The 11,604-nt window shown below is 41.3% G+C and overlaps 1 protein-coding gene and 1 non-coding gene across 4 annotated transcripts in view; one reads left to right on the forward strand and one right to left on the reverse strand.

The window, feature by feature from the left end:
- Ntm (neurotrimin) overlaps nt 1-11,604 on the forward strand; it is a 1,074,128-nt gene that overhangs the window by 1,002,048 nt on the left and 60,476 nt on the right. The gene's annotated exons all lie outside the window — the stretch shown is intronic.
- LOC115067806 lies at nt 9,082-9,188 on the reverse strand. Its single transcript, XR_003847167.1, has one exon. It is a non-coding gene; the product is annotated as a U6 spliceosomal RNA (small nuclear RNA).

Consider the following 11,604-nt stretch of genomic DNA (forward strand, 5'->3'; position numbering starts at 1 on the left):
AAGAGAAAGAGGAAGAGGAGGGGCTTGCAGGCATAGGGACCATCTTGTTCCTGCTGGTTCTAGCTTCCCAGAAACAAACTGAGGCTCTGGGGTGTCTCAGGATAGCCAAGGGTCAGCCCTCCATGCCAGCTGGTGGTGAAAGGAGGAACAATAGATGGATGCTTTCTCTTCATCTCCGGGCTCTGTTGGTGGAAGCACACTTCAAGACTGTGAACTTGAGGTACACCCAGCTGGATTACCTAGTCTCCTGTCTAGACAGAGCCTCTCTGGGACAAGTCTATCCAGGGAGAGGTGCAGCTGTCTGAGAAACTAGAACATTACATCAACAGAGCAGAGTGAGCCCTTGCTAAGGCCACTGAAGCTTAGAAGCACAACAGTAGCCACAGCAGCCTGGGGAGCGCAGGAACTGAGACCCCTTCTCCCCCTGACCATATACATGATGGTTCAGAGTCAAATAGGGGCTACTAGTAATGACAGAAGCCTTTAATCTCTTCCTCCAAGATAGAGGCACAGTGGAAATTTTAATGATAGAGAACTTGAGAGTCAGAAAGATTATGTGATTTGAATGAAGTCTTATAGCTCTTTAGCCGTGGTGGTGAAAAAGAATCAGGTGCCTTAGAACTGTGATTTTTGTTACTGATAAAGATCTGATATGCTTACAGCAATTTGAGATCAGATGGGAAGAGAGACTCAGAGAAAGAAAAATGTGGACGTGTGTGTAGATGGGTTTTGGCTACCTGTTTCGGAACATATGCATTTAACAGTTAAATGATGTAGTTAACATCTGAAACAGAGTGACCCATTAATAGATTGTCACTATAAATGTTTCATGTGAAACCAAATGATCTCTGTAAAGAGGACAAACAGGACTGTCGGTCGTTGTTAGGAACTGGGCATGTGACGCTCTGGCGGAAACAGTTGGAACCGATGCTTAAGTAACAGGCAGGAACCGCAGGGGCGGGGGCACCTGCCATTTGTCATTCTTTTCCTGTATGAGCACCTGTAACAAGGCCAAGCAGCATCTCACATGTACATCCTGAGCTTCTTTCCCCCAGAGAAACTAGATCAAAGTGGATGAGCCTTGTGAAGGCTCATTTAGTCTCATTGCAAAGATTCAGGAGATGAAAGAGTAAAAGTGCAATCCAGGAGCACAGAATCAATTAATTTGAAAAACACAGTGTAATACATTGCAGCTGGCTACTTAGAGACTGTTAAAATATTGTAACGCCGTTGGAAGACATGTTATCATTTAGATGTATACGTTTCTCACCCTTTGGTCACATGACTCTAAATTTCCTGGAATTTGCATAGCCATCCTTCGTGTGTGTGTGTGTGTGTGTGTGTATGCGCGTGTGCGCGTGCATGTGTGTTTGTATGTACCTGTATATGTGAACAAAAAATACAATGTGTGTGTATGTGCACACAGAAGGCAAAGATTGGCCTCAGGTATCTCTATTGGCCTCCACCTTAGTTTTTCAGGTTCTCTCATTGAACCTGAAAGATATCAGTTTGGCTAGATTAGCTGATCAGTGAGCTCTAGGGTCACACAGAGTTGGGGTTTCAGAAGTGTGATCTCTTCTGTTGCTTTTACATGAGTGCTGGGAATCTGAACGCAGTTCCTAATGGCTACGTGGCAAGGATTTCTGACTGAGCTATCTCCTCAGCCCCCCACTACCCTCTTTCTTTAGCAACATCCAGTGGATTTCAAATCCACACCCAGGCCCTCATACCTTCTTTGAAGGCATTTTCTTGTCTTTGTCAAAAATGCCTGCTTTTGTTTACTTAAAAAATCCATTGAAAATAATACTTTTTTCATGAAGTGTCTCAATTTGTATCCAAGTCTATGTTTTCTTCAAGGAAAGGAAGGAAATTAACATGGAAAAAAAATGTAATGAGACACATCACCAAAGACTCACTGTCCTCCTTGTTTCTATTAGGTACAAGGCTCTTTGGGGTCAGGGACTAAGGCTTAGAGTGTCAGCCCAGGGCTCCCAAGGATGTTACCACCCAATGAGTTTAACAAGAATGCATTGAATGCATGTAGTGTGCAAAGCTCTGTGCCTATGTGGTATGGGAGCTACAGGATTGGAACATGTGGAGTGCAAACCCTTTATCGACCATCTACATGATAGAGCCTCACTCAAATTCAGTTTTTCCTGTAAAGGAAACTTCTGGAATCTTATTTTATGTGTAAATAAACAGACTAAGAAACCTTGTGTTGAGCATTTTGTTGTGGCAGGCACTGTGCGTGGTACTCACAAAATAATACCTGATCTTAAGCTACGTCTCAAACATGAGGTGTAGACATCATTCTCATTTTTAAATGAGGGGTTCTGACTTCTTGAATAGTTTAATAAACGTTTAGCAACACATGTGTCCCTATCAAATGCTTCCTGCATCCTGTCTTATTTTGTTTTAGAAGATTAGCTTAGGATCTTCTTTAGTGAGAAAACAGGTTGCCCACGTCTCTAGGGTTGACTGAAGTTGAAGTCATATGTATGCATATGTGTATGTATTTGGGATGGAAAATGAATTGAGGATTAAATTACATTGTTTGTAAATGTAGGACTGGGCTAAGGAGAATTTTGTCACTGAAAAAAATAGCTAGTTTGTCGAGAGTAGCATGCACAATGGTCCCCAGCAGAAGGGAGAAGGTGGTGAGTGTTATAACAGTCTGCATGTTCTGAGCTGCCCGTGCAGCTGTCAGGACCTGGTCAGTAGGAGTGCCTCAGTCTCACACAGCCCCACATTGCCTGGTCCTCTCTCCCTCCATTGCTTTTATTCCACACCTTCCATACCAAAAAGAGGGCCAAATAAGAAAAACAAAATTTGAGTCCTAAGACAAACTCCATTGTTCCAGTCTAATTATAAGGATGGAGGCTGCTGTGTGGGGCACAAGGACAGAACTTAGGAGGAAGAATGCAAGGAAGCACAGACTTGTACTACACAAAGCTAGGGAAGACCACTGCCTTCTCTGGTTCTTGAGAATTGGTCACCTACATAGACTTAAGCTCTACAGCAGATCTAGGGACCTAGAAAGAAGCACAGAGACAGAAATACAAGTAATCTTTTAAAGATTAGTGCTAAAAGGTAATCAAATCTTCCTTTTCTGCTTCAAAGGAACAAGAACAACTATCTCTAAGAAGCAGAATGGCAGGCTTCCTGACTGGCTGGCTGTGTCATCTACCCCACTATAAAAAGCGAAAGTACCTCTCCAGAGGTTGCAATTCCTCTTACTAAAACACTTCACAGTAACAAACCCATCTGATACGCAGACGGTGACATAGGTCTTCTATAGTTATAGGCCAGGATTTATACCAAAATTGCATAGGCCCTAAATGACACAGACAGGGTTGGAATCAAGATTCCTGACTTCCAATTTAGTGATGTCTGCATTACAGGGACGGCCCTGAGAATCACAAGGCTGTGCTGAGAAGAAGGTGAGAAAGCATAGTCATTGTGTGATTGGAGGATCCTAGCAAGCCAGCAATTTAAACATCTTGAAATTCCATCACTCAGAAACCAGCCCTGTAAAACTTCTCCCAGAGATATGTCACTGCCTTCATCAAGCGTTTTTTGTTTTTTTTTTTCCTCTAAATCAACTTCATGGAGCTATAATTTACATACAAAGAAATTCAAGCATTTTAAGGTTGATGACTTTTGACAAATAGTGTATAGTCATGTAAGGACCACCTTAATCAGGATGTAAAACCTCTCCAGCTAGTAAGAGCACCCTTCATTTCCCTGTACAGGGTTTTCTCTGCCCAGCACCACATTTCAGGCAGCCAGTGGTATAACTTCTGTAGTAGAGAGGATGTTTTACTTTGTATTTGAATTCACACAACATACATTCTTCACACTGTACTTGGCTGTCTTCTAAGTGATATGAGTCTACTCTATTATAATATATTTCATTATTTGTTTTCATGGGATTTTTTTTTTGTCTTTTTGAGACAGGTTCTCCCTATAGCCTCAGCTGACCTGGCACTCACTTTGTAGACCAGACTGGTCTTAATCTCACAGAGATCAGCCTGCCTCTGTTTCCCGAGTGCTGGTGCCAAAGGCATGCGCCACCAAGCTGTTTCATGTTTAAATTTCTCTATTTTTTTCTTATTTTCCTCTCATATTTTTGTATTTGTATCTTTTACTTTGGTTTTCTGAGACTGGTCTCACTGTGTAGCTCTGGTTGGCCTGGACCTTGCCATGTAGACCAAATCAACTTCAAACTTGTGATGCTCCCTCTCCCGCCTTTGTCTTCTGAGCGCTGGGATTACAGGTGTGCACTGCCATGCCCAGCTTTTTGTTTTTAAGACATTATCTCTCTATGAAACCCAAGCTGTCCTCAAACTCAGGATACTCTTGAATCAGCCTCCCAATTTGCTAGAATTACAGGAACATGCCTAGCAATATCTTTTTTTAAGCACATGCATTTATCTAAAGGAATTTAGGTGCTTTCTAGCTCTATGCGCTTATGAATAATACTGAGCATGAACATTTGTGTGTATGACATTTCATGGACATTTTTTTATCTTGAAATGAATGGCAAGATCAAAATGGCTATATCACATGGTAAGAGTATGCTGCACATTATAAGGTAGAGGAAGACAGTTTGAAAGGTGATTGATCCCTCTTAAGAATTCCATTTGCTCCATATCCTTATGGTTTGAAATTGTGTCTCTTTTGTGGTATTATAGTTAAGTAAAATATAATAAAGAAAATGAGTAAGTATGGTTACTAGAGTTAGTGATATATAATTGTCATGGTTTCCAGTTCATTCGTTACAAGTATATAATCCATGGTTTGAGGGTTATTGAGAGGCATACAACTACCAGTCATTTATTATTCAGGACAATAATTTCTAGAAGAATTTTGGTACCCTCCAAAGAAACCTGTAGACTCTGAAGTCATGCATCATTTGCTTCCCAACCTAGTATTCTCTGAAAAACCTGGGATATACTAACTACCTTCTGTCTCTATGGGATTTCGATTTGGGATATAGTCTATAACTTCCATCATCATGGATGTGAGCTTCTGTTGCTCTCTTTGTTGACAACGTGGTTTTGAGGTTCATCCATGTTCTTCCATGTATCAGTACTTCATTATTTTCATGACTGAATAATAATTCAATGGATAGTTTAAATCTTGTATCCATTCATATGTTAATGGGTGTTTGGGTTATTTCTACTTTTTGACTCTTGTGACTATCGGTGTCTATTTTTCTATGAATGCATATGCTGGTTTATCTTGGTTACATCAAGGAATATTCCCTAGGAATGGGATCACTTGATTTTATGGCAATTCTTCCAAAACTGCATTTTCATTTGAATTCTCACTGCAAGATACACAGTTCCAATAATTCAATATCTAATCAAACAGTTATTATCTGCCTTTGTGATTATGGCCCTTGTAGTGAGTATAAAGTGTTGTCTCAATATAGTTAAGATTTGAATTTAACCTTAAGCTTATGACAGTGCTCTTATATACTGTCTTCAAGATGTTTTATAATTTTACTTTTTTACTAAATTTATGAACCATTTATGTTAATTTGTATGTGATAGAAAGGAGGGATGTGCTGTTTTCATTTTTTCTGATCAAGGTTTATAGTTACTTGTGAGCAATTGTTGATCAACATTAGTGACTTATCAAAAATCATTTAGATACATGAATGAGCAGCTGGGTGTGAACTTTTCTCATTTGTCAGTTATTTATCCTTATTGTACAGCTTCTTCTAGCTCTATAGTTGGCCTTAAATGAGACCTTACAGGTCTTCCAAGGTGATTATAACTAGTTTTTTTTTCTGTTTTACGTGCTTCACTTTTCAATATATTTTATAGTAAATTGTCAGTTTGAGGGGGGAGCTACTGCAGTTTTTAATAGCATTTGAAAAAGTTAATACTGCAGAGCTTAGACCACTGGCAAGCCTGGCCACCTAGAGTGGTGTTTGGGAACTTGATTTGTACGTAGTTTTCTGTACTTGTTAGAAGAAGAAAGACTGCCTGGCTGTCAAGGTGGGCTCACTGTGCCTAGGGGTTTGGAGACCTAGCACGGTTTTGTTGAATGTCTGCTTTCCTTCTGGGACTCTGGAATTTGGAATTAGGCAGAAGATACAGATGTGGTCATCTCCTGCGACCCTTCCATCCCTGCTCCATTTAAACGGGCTTGTCCACCGAGTCTCTAAAAGGCTTCCTTGTACAGGAACATCAAACACATGCAGCTGCCTTTTTGTTTCCAGCGTATAGAGAGCACCATGTCACTCATGTGAAAGAAAGTACATGAGAGTGTTCACAGGAGTCTGTCTGTGTCTTTGGCCCTTTTGACCTGGTTGCTTATCCTTACCACAGCACTCTAACAAATCTTAGCCTGAGTGCAACTACATGCTGGGTCTTGGGAGTCTTCCAACATGGATCTGAGATGTGGGGCTATCCCACAGTCCCCTGGTACCATATTGAATTACTCCATCCGATATGTTGTCACTAGTGTGTACAAATACAATTGATTTTCCTGTGTTGACCTTGTATTCCGTGACATTAGTGCTTTAATCCCTTTGTTGTAGCAATGCTTTATAGATCCCTCCAGTTTCTACACAGAAGATCATGCCATTCAAGAGAAGAACAGCTTTACTTTTGCCCTTGCTAATCTGGAAATCCTTTTTACTTTTTTGCATCATGTCTTTTTGCTGTAGTCAGACTTCTACTGATGGAGGTGGAAGTAGAGAGCATTGTTTATTGATAGATGAAAAATATTTATTCTCTTATTTTTAATTTGGTGTTTATTTTAACTATTTGTATATTATTTAATGAATTTACCATTCCATGATATTTTCCTTAGAGAAGATTTCCTCCAAATAAGAGATTAGACTACAGCACATAGTGTGTGGATGCCAGGTAACAAAGGATCAAAGGACAAGACTAGTACTGATGAGAATAAAGAATTGAAAGATGATATCCTGCTGTCCTGGTTTGTTTCTTCATTCATTGCTGTGATAAAATACTCTGACCACTACCAACTTGGGGAGGAAAGGGTTTATTTAGCTTAAGTATCCCAGGTCACAGTTCATCTGGGAGCCCAAGGTAGGAACTCAGGGCAGGAACTTGGAGGCAGGAGCTGGAGCACAGGCCATGGAGGAATACTGCTTGCCTTCTCTCCATAGTGAGTTCATCTTGCTGCTTTATGCTAAAGACTAGCTGATCTTTTGGAATTTGTCAGACCTTCAGCGCCAAATTGGGACTACTGAGACATCCAGCTTTGTGGACTGAGCGACTATGGATTCTCAGCCTCTCCAGTGTGGTGCAGCCATTGTTGGACTACTCAGACTCTATCCTGTGAGCTAAGCTGATAAATCTCTATACATATATATTCATTCTACTGGTTCTGTAAGGATGAATTTCTTTAAATGGGCTTGTTGGTATTTGGAGCAGGCTCTCTGACTCAGAGTCTTCAGATAGCATGGAGAGCACTGAAAATCCATGGTGTAGACTATTTGAAACAATTATAGAGATAGACCCATTTGAATCTCCTAACTCACCTCTTGTGAAAAGCAAGCCAGTAAGCAGCATTCCTCCATGGCCTGTGCTCCAGCTCCTGCCTCCAGGTTCCTGCCCTGAGTTCCTACCTTGGGCTCCCAGATGAACTGTGACCTTAGAGATGTAAGCTAAATAAACCCTTTCCTCCCCAAGTTGGTAGTGGTCAGAGTATTTTGTCACAGCAGTGAAGAAATAAACTAGGACGCCTGCCCAAAGAACTGGGCCCCTTTTCAAATTTTCTATGACTTACCTTTCTTCTTCATCACTCAATGTTTAGCACAGTACATGCTAAGAAAAAAAAAGACCTTTTGGAATACTTGAAAATCATTAGTTTAATCATTATTAATTTTGTTGGATCCCATGATTTTATTTGGTAGTATAAACCAGCAACGGTTACTTGTAGAGCTGTATTCTGAAAACAACAGAAACGATGATTCGAACTTGGGATTTGCAGTGCATTTTCATTGCTGCATGTCCCCTGGGACATAACCTCTGCATGGATCCTGCATATCACATGGCCTTCTAGCTTCCCAGGCAGGCAGACACTTGTGTGTCATCTTTGAACACTCTGATTAGCTTCTGTTCTTTCTTGAGAATTCCTATTCATTTGTTTGACTTCTGTTCCACTCAGCCAGTAACCTCTGTGATTGCCCTCACTCTAAGCCTGATGGTATAAACCAGCCATTACATAATGCTCAGACACTTAGGATGGGACATTTGGACTGGACACAGAGGGTTGTCTTGTCTCTACCTGGGAAGTATGGGAAGAGCTGAAGGCTAGGGAGGAGTTGGAAACTGTGAGCAGCAATCATCTGGAGGCATCTTCATTGATCTGTGATGAGTGTTGGCTAATGCCTCTGCCAATCTGTCAGCAGAATTCCTTCACATGGTCCCTTCAGGTCGTCTCTCTGCTGGTCTCACTTGGGCTTTCTTGGAACATGGGAGCTGGGTTCTGGGGAACAAGTGAAAGCTATCAGAGCCTCACCCAGGCGTCCAGGGGAAGAATGGTAGAGTCTTCATCTCAGTGGGAGAACTATCAGAGCCAAAGTGACATGGAAGGTAATTACCAGAAAATGCTGTCCCAGTCTCTTTATATTATGTTGTGCTTCTCCATCTTTGAAATATCCTTCCTCTCCTCCTCCTCTTCCTCCTCCTCCTTCTCTTCCTACTTTTCCTCCTCTTCTTCCTCTTCCTCCTCCTCCTCTCCTCCTCCTCCTCTTCCTCCTCTTCCTCCTCCTCTTCCTTCTCCTCCTCCTCTCCTCCTCCTCTTCCTCCTCCTCCTTCTCTTCCTCCTTTTCCTCCTCTTCCTCCTCTTCCTCCTCCTCCTCTCCTCCTCCTCCTCTTCTTCCTCTTCCTCCTCCTCCTCTCCTCCTCCTCCTCTTCTTCCTCTTCCTCCTCCTCCTCTCCTCCTCCTCCTCTTCTTCCTCTTCCTCCTCCTCCTCTCCTCCTCCTCCTCTTCTTCCTCTTCCTCCTCCTCCTCTCCTCCTCCTCCTCTTCCTCCTCCTCCTCCTCTCCTCCTCTTCCTCCTCCTCCTCCTCCTCCTATTCCTCTTTTTCTTCTTTTAATAGAACGCTTCATAGATTCACCTGTCATCCTTGCATAGGGGCCATGCTGATCTTCTCTGTATCATTCCTATTTTAGTACATGTGCTGCCAAAGCAAGTACTGAAATTCTGTTCTTAACCTTAGTTCAGGGTCTTTATTGCTTAGATGCTCATTGTCTGCAGGTGACTGTGACCCGGATCTGTGCTTCATTGTATACTCTCTCTTTTTACCTCACTCTGGCTTTCAGCAGTGTCAGCTGAAATGAACAGAGAACGAGCAGATCCATGGTCCTCGTGCTTGACTCGTCCTCTCATATGCCCTACAGGCCAATTTAGATTTACATTACCCAAATGGAATCATATTTCTTTTTGATGGCTTCCATGTCACATTATTCCTATACTCCATAATTTTAGGAAATGTCCCCTACATTCTGTTCTCCAAGACATAAACTTGTAAGTTAATTTAGATTCTTCCTTTTTCATACTATGTATTTTCAATGAATTAATTCTTCCAAATTTCAAAATGCCAATATATTAGCCTCTCTTATGTAATTCTTACAGCCACTGCTTATGTGAGACACATCTTAGCTCTTGACATCGAGTCCTTTCTCCTTCAAATCTGTTTGTCCTTGGACTTCTCTATCTCACTTTCTATTTTGTCCCCAGAAGTCACTTTCTGTCACACATATTTATGTTTCTCTCTTGAGAATTTTACAACTTGAATTTTGAACTGCTTGAATTTTACAACTGTCCACCAATGATTCTCAGGGATATCCTGAAGTTATGACTTGTCATACTTAGCATGCGTGCCCATGTGTCCTCACTCGGTGCTCACCTTCTCACTCTGCCCACTCAGCTAATTACATATAATCACCTCATAAACAAGGTATCCCGTCATTCCTCTGGGCCTTTGTACGTGTTACTCTACTTTCTCAGACTTATTTCCCCTCCTTGTATTTGTATTTGGCCTTTCAAAGCCTCAGTTTAAGTGCTACCTCTGGTATTGATCTTCCTTGAGAAGTACTTGTCTTCTGCCCACATGCACGCACATATGTACCTACCATACTGAACACAGAAATTATGCAGCCTTGTGTCCTTAATATTTCACATTGTTTCTTCTGTATCTTTGCTATAAGATGTCATATTGTGACATAATACCTGTAGCACACAGAGTTATACTAAGAGTTGTATTATGTAACTTCTTGCAGCTGATGGTGAGGACTCTATACAAAGAATTCTTCACCAGGACTGGAGAGATGGCTCAGTGGTCAAGAGTGCTCACTGCCCTTTCAGAAGTCACACCCTATTCCAGCTGAGAGAGAGAGAGAGAGAGAGAGAGAGAGAGATACACATAGATAAATAATAAAGTAATTTTTAAAAAGAACTCCTTGAGAGATGTGGTGGTACATGGCTTTATTCCCAGCACTTGAGAGACAGAAGCAGATGATTCTCTGTGAGGTGGAGGCCAGTCTGGTCTACATAGCGAGTTGTAGGCCAGCTGGGGCTACAGGGAGACCCTGTCTCAAAAAAATTAAAAAATTAAAAAAAAAACATTCCTCACCTAATTCATTCAACACTTAATGCCTAGTAACTCCTATTATGTACCAGTTGTTGCTGTTGGAGCAGGATGTCCTGGACTAAGTGTGTCTCGATGACGCTGTATCTGATACACCTCTGAAACTTGTTCTAGATATTCAGAGCCCGTAGTGAATTTTTAAATAAATAAGCTATGGAGGATTGTGTTCAGTAGGTGCTATGAAATGCTATATGAGAGGAAATGTCCTTCATGGATCTGAACTAGCATTATAGGAAAATTCCTTTGTACATTTTGAGTAGGAATAGTGATTTACAGCTTGTATATTGCAAACAAATTTGAGATTTGGCTATCAAAGCCCCCTGAATTACCTTAAAAGTGGATGATGTCAGTACCCTAACGTGCAAATAGTAACATAATATTGTGAAAGCCCAGAACTGTCCATCAGACATGTTCTGTGCACATCAGCTAGGTTCATCCCTGGTGGCAGTAGCCTGAGCTACTACAGGGCCTACCAGGGAAGCCTCCAGAGCCACCCAGTGTGCCTAGGCCTACTTGTTCTACAGATTCTTTCCACTTCAGTGTTCATGTGTTTTGCTTACGTGGGTCCCACCCAGTCTTTGAAGCAATAAACATAGGCTCTTCGTTCAGCCACTTTATAAAGCCACTGTCAATGTCCATGGGGCAGAACACTTGAGACAAGTGAAATTCTCTCACCATTAGCAGCTTTCAATCTTTTAGAGGCTTGCTTTCTTCTTTCAGATACTATCACTTTGTAGACATTTTTTTCCAGCCCCAGTATGTGCTGTTTTTTAAAAAAAAATTTCATACAAAGCATTTTTTTATTTAATAACCACATGATTAGAAGCATTTCATTACAGCTTTAACACATTCAGTAACACACTCCAGAGCAAGATTGCATCTCTTTCACAAGTGGCTGTAAGTTTCTAGGTTCACAGTTGAGTTAATACAGTTATACAATATTGAACTCAGCATAAGCCCTG

This window comes from Nannospalax galili, unplaced genomic scaffold (genome assembly GCF_000622305.1).
Source record: "Nannospalax galili isolate Female #2095 unplaced genomic scaffold, S.galili_v1.0 scaffold66, whole genome shotgun sequence".
Lineage (NCBI taxonomy): Eukaryota > Metazoa > Chordata > Mammalia > Rodentia > Spalacidae > Nannospalax > Nannospalax galili.